The sequence below is a fragment of the Eriocheir sinensis genome, unplaced genomic scaffold (assembly GCF_024679095.1).
Source record: "Eriocheir sinensis breed Jianghai 21 unplaced genomic scaffold, ASM2467909v1 Scaffold50, whole genome shotgun sequence".
NCBI classification, from domain to species: domain Eukaryota; kingdom Metazoa; phylum Arthropoda; class Malacostraca; order Decapoda; family Varunidae; genus Eriocheir; species Eriocheir sinensis.
In genome coordinates this window covers 347,501-355,000 of record NW_026111832.1, presented here as the reverse complement: position 1 = coordinate 355,000, position 7,500 = coordinate 347,501, and the positions used below count along the sequence as shown (strand labels likewise).

Genomic DNA, 7,500 nt, shown 5'->3' with positions numbered 1-7,500 from the left:
TCTCTCTCTCTCATCATCTCTTTCTTTAGCTTCCACTCTCTCCCTCCTCCTCCTCCTCCTCCTCTTCCTCCTCTTCTTGTTCTTGTTCTTCTTCCTCCTCCTCCTCCTCCTCCTCCTCCTCCTCCTCCCTTTCATCTATTCCTCCTTCATTAGCCGCACTTAACTCCTCCTCCTCCTCCTCCTCCTCCTCCTCCTCCTCTTCCCTTTTCTCTCTCTCCCCTCATTTACACTATAACTCTCTCCGTGACACACTCCGTTGACATATACGAAAGATAATAAAAATAATAATAATAAAAATAATAAAAATAAAAATAATAAAAATAAAAATAATAATAATAATAATAATAATAATAATAATAATAATAATAATAATAATAATAATAATTAGAAGAAGAAGAAGAAGAAGAAGAAGAAAAGAGAAAGGAGGAAAAGATGAGAAAAGGAAAAAAAGAAAAATAGGAAAAAAACTATAATTAATTAGAGAGAGAGAGAGAGAGAGAGAGAGAGAGAATAATGAAATTGCTTGAGTTCTCTCTCTCTCTCTCTCTAATTCTCAAACACGCTCAGAACATGTTTTAAACGTTCATTATCTGTTCCGTGTTTAAGTCACCACACACACACACACACACACACACACACACACACACACACACAGACACACACACACACACACACACACACACACACACACACACACACACACACACACACACACACACACACACACACACACACACACACACACACACACACACACACACACACACACACACACACACACACAGACACACACACACACACACACACACACACACACACACAAACACACACACACGCCAATCTCGTACGCAATATATGAAGGTAATAGGTCTCTCTCTCTCTCTCTCTCTCTCATTTTCCTCCGTCACACACCTCTGTTACCACAACCTTCTCTCTCTCTCTCTCTCTCTCTCTTACAACCAGTCAGTCAGTCCTTTCTCTCTCTCTCTCTCTCTACGTCCAACTCCAACCCACCCTGCCCTACCTCCTCCTCCTCCTCCTCCTCCTCATCCTCCTCCTCCTCCCTTCACTGACCCTAGATCCTTCCTAGCCAAGACCCCCCCTTCACACACACACACACACACACACACACACACACACACACACACACACACACACAGCTGGTTGGTGGGTTGGTCCCTTCCCTTCCTTTCTTCCTTCCTTTTCTTCTTTTTCTCCTTTTGTAACTTTTTCTTTATTTTTCTTCTTTCATTTTTTCTTTCCCTTCCTTTCCTTTCCTTATTTCCTTTCCCTTCCCTTCCCTTCTCTTCTTTTCCCTTCCCTTCCCTTCCTTTCCTTCCCTTCCCTTTCCTTATTTCCTTTCCCTTCCCTTCCCTTCTCTTCTCTTCTCTTCCTTTCCCTTCCTTTCTTTCTTCCTTTTCTTCTTTTTCTTCTTTTGTAACTTTCATCTAATTCTTTCTTTTATATAATTTTCTTCTTTCCTTCTTTCCTTTCTCTTCCCTTCCCTTTCCTTTCCCTTCCTTCCCTTCCCTTCCTTTCTTTTCTTCCTTTTCTTCTTTTTCTTCTTTTGTAACTTTTAAATAATTCTTTCTTTTATTTTTTTCTTCTTTCCTTATTTCCTTTCCCATCCCTTCTCTTCTCTTCCCTTCCCTTCTCTTCCCTTCCTTCCTCCTTCCTTTCCTCTTCTTCCTTCCTTTCCTTCTTTCCTTCCCTTCCTTCCTTCCCTTCCTTCCTTTTCTCTTCTCTTCCTTCTTCCTTCCTTCCCTTCCTTCCTCCTTCCCTTCCTTCCCTTACCTTCCCTTCCTCTCCCTTCCCTTCCTTTCTCTTCTCTTCCCTTCTCTTCTCTTCCCCTCCCTTCCCTTCCGTTCCGTTCCCTTCCCTTTCCTTCTCTTCCCTTCTCTTTTCTTCCATTCCCTTCCCTCCTCTTCCTTCTTTCTTCATTCCAACACACACACACACACACACACACACACACACACACACACACACACACACACACACACACAATTGAGTTTCCTACTTGCTCAACCTTCAATTAGGATTTTTCTTTTATTTTCTTCCTTTTCTTCCTTCTTTTCTTCTCCTCCTCCTCCTCTTCCTCCTCATCCTCCTCCTCCTACTCCTCCTCTTCCTTCCTTCCTTCCTTCTGTTACTTTCAACTTATCCTATTTATTCCTTTTTCCTCCTCCTCCTCCTCCTCTTCCTTCTTCTTTCTCCTTCTCGTCCCTTTTGCCTCCTCCTCCTCCTCCTTCCAAGCTGAGGTGAAAGTCCCTCCTCCTCCTCCTTCTCCTCCTCCTCCTCCTCCCTCCCCCCTTTAGAGCCTCCTTCAAGATTATAACTGGATTGCCTCTCTCTCTCTCTCTCTCTCTCTCTCTCTCTCTCTCTTGGTGTGCATCCATGCATGCCTGCCTGTGTGTGTGTGTGTGTGTGTGTGTGTGTGTGTGTGTGTGTGTGTGTGTGTGTGTGTGTGTGTGTGTTTCTCCATTATGTTGACACGAACAACAAAATAATGCACTTTCTCTCTTCCTTCCTTCCTTCCCTCTGTTCCCTTAATGTACTTCTCTCTCTCTCTCGTCCCATGTCCCTGCCTGCCTCCCTTCACGTCTCTCTCTACTCAAAGCTCTCTCTCTCTCCGTCCTTTCCTCTCTCCCTCCTCCTCCTCCTCCTCCTCCTCCTCCTCCTCCTCCTCCCATCATTCGATCGACCTTTCAAAATCTGGCCTCCTCCTCCTCCTCCTCCTCCTCCTCTTTCTTCCCCTTCCTCTTTCTTCTCTCTCTCTGTGTGTGTGTGTGTGTGATTTTTTCTCTCTCCTAACAATAACAATAATGAGGGAAGGTGTTAAGATGGTCATTAATTTTGGAAGGGGACGAAACATTGTGGGAAGCGTGTGTTAAAAGACTTGGATTCCCTTAAATTTTCGCTCAGCGCCGAAAATATTGAACCAGAGAGAGAGAGAGAGAGAGAGAGAGAGAGAGAGAGAGAGAGAGAGAGAGAGAGAGAGAGAGAGAGAGAGAGAGAGAGAGAGAGAGAGAGAGAGAGAGAGAGAGAGAGAGAGAGAGAGAGAGAGAATATGAAGATGAAGGAAAAGAATGTAAGGAGAGAGATAGATAGAGAGAGAGAGAGAGAGAGAGAGAGAGAGAGAGAGAGAGAGAGAGAGAGAGAGAGAGAGAGAGAGAAATAGGAAAGATGAAGGAAAAAGAATGTATGAGAGAGAGAGAGAGAGAGAGAGAGAGAGAGAGAGAGAGAGAGAGAGAGAGAGAGAGAGAGAAATAGGAAAGATGAAGGAAAAAGAATGTATGAGAGAGAGAGAGAGAGAGAGAGAGAGAGAGAGAGAGAGAGAGAGAGAGAGAGAGAGAGAGAGAGAGAGAGAGAGAGAGAGAGAAATAGGAAGGAAATGAAGGATGGAAAAAGAGAGAGAGAGAGAGAGAGAGAGAGAGAGAGAGAGAGAGAGAGAGAAATAGAAAGATGAAGGAAAAGAATGTAAGGAGAGAGAGAGAGAGAGACAGAGAGAGAGAGAGAGAGAGAGAGAGAGAGAGAGAGAGAGAGAGAGAGAGAGAGAGAGAGAGAGATAACGGAGAAAATAAAGATAATATTGATGAAAAGTAAAAAGAAATCAAGAAAAAGAAATTACTAAGAAAATAAAGATAAAATTTGGAATAAAAAATATAAATAAAAAATAAATTAACTGACTTACCAAATGACTAACGGAGGGAGCGTACGGGAGGAGGCGCGTTGCTGCACTCACCGCCGTCAAGAGTCCACCTTCACCACCACCATGCAGCTTCTGAAATTATAAGAAAGAAAAAAATAAGTAAGAAATAAATGAAAGAAAAAAAGTTATGATAAAAAGAGGAAAAGAAAAGAGAAGGAAAAGAAAGAAAAGGAAGGGAAATGAAAGGAAAATATTGATGAAAAGATTCGAGAAAGGAGGAAAAGAAATAAGGAAAGAAAGTTATGATAAAGAGAAGGAAAGAGAAGGAAAAAGAAAGAAAAGGAAGGAAAATATTGATGAAAAGATACGAGAAAGAAGAAAAAGAAAGAAAAGACATAATTAAAGAAAGAAAAAAGTAAGGAAAATCAAAGAAAACACAGATGAAAAGAAATAATAATGAAAATGAGACAAAATTTTAAAGATAGGGAAAATATTAAAGAAAAAGAAAGAAAATTTAAAGATAGAAAAAGAAAGAAAAGGTTAAGAAAGAAGGAGGAGGAGGAGGAATGAAGTAGAGACAGGATGGAAGAGGAGGAGGAGGAGGAGGAGGAGAAAAAAAACTGGAGAGATAAAATGAGAGGGGAGAAAAGAATGGAGTGGAGGAGGAGGAGGAGGAGGAGGAGGAGGAGGAGGAGGAGGAGGAGGAAGAAGAAGAAGAGGAGGAGGAGTGATGAGTTTTGGGATAGCAGAAGTAGACGAGAGAGAGAGAGAGAGAGAGAGAGAGAGAGAGAGAGAGAGAGAGAGAATTTTTATAACAAGAAAAAAGTTATAGAAAAAAAATATATCTTGGAATTTCTCTCTCTCTCTCTCTCTATCAATATTTTCTTCTATTCTCTTTTATTTTATTATTTCATTCTTTTTTTTGTCTTTATCAAGTTTGTCTTATTTTCTTTCTTTCTTTATCTCATTTTCTTTATTTCTTATCTTCGTTGACTTACTTACTAACTAATAATTATCTTCATTTTCTTGCATTTCCCAAGTCTCTCTCTCTCTCTCCAGGTTCCATTGCGTCATTCTTACGAGGGTGACCGCGTGACGTGACTGTAACGCACACACACACACACACACACACACACACACACACACACACACAAAGTTACACACATACGCAGCCAGGTACACACACACACACACACACACACACACACACACACACACACACACAAAGTTACACACATACGCAGCCAGGTACACACTCACACACACACATAAGTGCACACACACACACACACACACAAAGTTACACACATACGCAGCCAGGTAGATACACACACACACACACACACACACACACACACACACACACACACACACACACACACACACACACACACACACACACACACACACACACACACACACACACACACACACACACACACACACACACACACACACACACACACACACACAGACACACACACACACACACACACACACACACACACACACACACACACACACACACACTTCTGATGTAACGTAAGTATGATATATCGTAATGCAAGCTGATGATGATTATGATAACGAGGAGGAGGAGGAGGAGGAGGAGGAGGAGGAAACTGAAGAACTATATGGAGGAAGAGGAAAAAAGAGGAGGAAAAAAAAGAGGAAATAAAAAGGAAATTAGAAAGAAAAGAGGAGGAGGAAGAAGAGGAAGAGGAGGAGGAGGAGGAGGAAAGAATCAATAGAGGAAGAAAGAGAAGAAGGAAGAAAGGGAGGAGGAGGAGGAAAAAGAGAAGGGAAGAATCTTTTTATCTAAAGAAAAAGAAACAACAAAAAAAGATAAAGTAAAAAAATAGACTTGATTTCTCTCTCTGTTTTTTACTCCTCAGTTTTTAGAGAGAGAGAGAGAGAGAGAGAGAGAGAGAGAGAGAGAGAGAGAGAGAGAGAGAGAGAGAGAGAGAGAGAGAGAGAGAGAGAGAGAGGGGAAATGTGAGAGGAAGGGAGGGAGGAAGGGAGAGAAGACATGGAGGAGGAGGAGGAGGAGGAAGAGGAGGAGGAAGCTAAAAATAATAAAAATGGAGAAAGAAGGAAAGAGGAAAAAGAGGAAGAAGAAAAGGAAGAGGAAGAAGAGGAGGAGGAGGAGGAGGAGGAGGAGGAGGAGGAAGAAGAGAAAAAATAGGTAGATAAATATAGAGATACCGAATGAGAGAGAGAGAGAGAGAGAGAGAGAGAGAGAGAGAGAGAGAGAGAGAGAGAGAGAGAGAGAGAGAGAGAGAGAGAGAGAGAGAGAGAGAGAGAGAGAGAGAGAGAGAGAGAGAGAGAGAGAGAGAGAGAGAGAGAGAGAGAGAGAGAGAGTGAGAGATGCTTTATTCAGACTTGTGGGGAGGAAAGAGAGCCCTCTCTCTCTCTCTCTCTCTTTCTCTCATCAATTATTGCTTTTTTTCCTCCCCCTCTCTTTTTTTTCCTCCTCCTCCTCCCTCTTTCTTTTTTCTCTTTCTTTCCTTCCTTTCTCTTTCTCTACTGTTTTCCATTTCTCTCTCTCTCTCTCTCTCTCGTTTGTTTCTTATTTTTCTTTTTTTTGGGAAGTGTTAGAGAGAGAGAGAGAGAGAGAGAGAGAGAGAGAGAGAGAGAGAGATGAAGGATTGAATAATTCCCCCAGCAGTCTCTCTCTCTCTCTCTCTCTCTCTCTCTCTCTCTCTCTCTCTAAACCCTCAACTATAAGGACAGATAACTCCTCCTCCTCCTCTTCTTCTTCCTCTTCTTCTTCTTCCTCTTCCTCCTCCTTCTCATCACTGCCCATTAGTCTCCCCTCTTCTTGGTCCTCCTCCTCCTCCTCCTCCTCTTCCTCCTCCTCCTCCTCTTCTTAGGGGGTGTAAACAATAGCTTGGTAGACTCTGTTAATGGTGTGTGTGTGTGTATGTGTGTGAGAGAGAGAGAGAGAGAGAGAGAGAGAGAGAGAGAGAGAGAGAGAGAGAGAGAGAATGTTATTAAGTTAGCCGGCCTCGCAAACACACACACACACACACACACACACACACACACACATACGCATATATACATACATAAGTACACACTGGATAATAGGTGTGTGTGTGTGTGTGTGTGTGTGTGTGTGTGGTGTCCTATCCGCTTTAGTGGCTTGTTAGAGTGTGTTAAATTACGTACACACACACACACACACACACACACACACACACACACACACACACACACACACACACACTACATAATATATACATACATACTTACATACACAGAGAGAGAGAGAGAGAGAGAGAGAGAGAGAGAGAGAGAGAGAGAGAGAGAGAGAGAGAGAGAGACAAAGACAGAGACGTAGATAAGAAAATAAGAGAAAAATTTAAAGAAAGAAAAAACAAAGAAAAAAACAATGGAGATAAAACACAAACAATATAAACAAGAGGAAAACAAACAAACAAACAAACAAACAAAAAGGAAATAAACAAGAAACAAATTAATTTTAAAACAAACCCCCAAAAAATCAAAACAAAGAAACAAACAAATCCTTCCAAAATAAACAAGGCGAAGCAAACAAAGACAAAGTAAACAAAGAAATTAAAAAAAAAGCAAACAGAGGAAAGTAAACAAAAGTCATTTAATATAAACAAAGAAATAAACAAACAAATTAAATTAAATAAACACAAAACATCGAAACAAACAAACAAACAAAACCTTCGAAAATAAACAAGGGAAGGTAAACCAAAGCAAGATAAACAAAAGTAATATAAACGAAGAAATAAACAAGGCCAAGTAAACAAAGGCAGAGTAAACAAAAGGAAAATAAACAAAGCAAACAATAGCAAACAGTAAACCAACATACGAAC

General features: G+C 41.3%; 1 protein-coding gene and 1 long non-coding RNA gene across 5 annotated transcripts in view; one reads left to right on the top strand and one right to left on the bottom strand.

The window, feature by feature from the left end:
- The window catches only part of LOC126992770 (uncharacterized), a 212,733-nt gene that overhangs the window by 30,097 nt on the left and 175,136 nt on the right, over positions 1-7,500 (bottom strand). For both annotated transcript variants that reach the window (XR_007747030.1, XR_007747031.1), the window contains one exon: positions 3,695-3,784. This is a non-coding gene — a long non-coding RNA (uncharacterized LOC126992770). The remainder of the gene's footprint in view (positions 1-3,694; positions 3,785-7,500) is intronic.
- Positions 1-7,500, top strand: part of LOC126992759 (trithorax group protein osa-like) — a 177,929-nt gene that overhangs the window by 22,580 nt on the left and 147,849 nt on the right. The gene's annotated exons all lie outside the window — the stretch shown is intronic.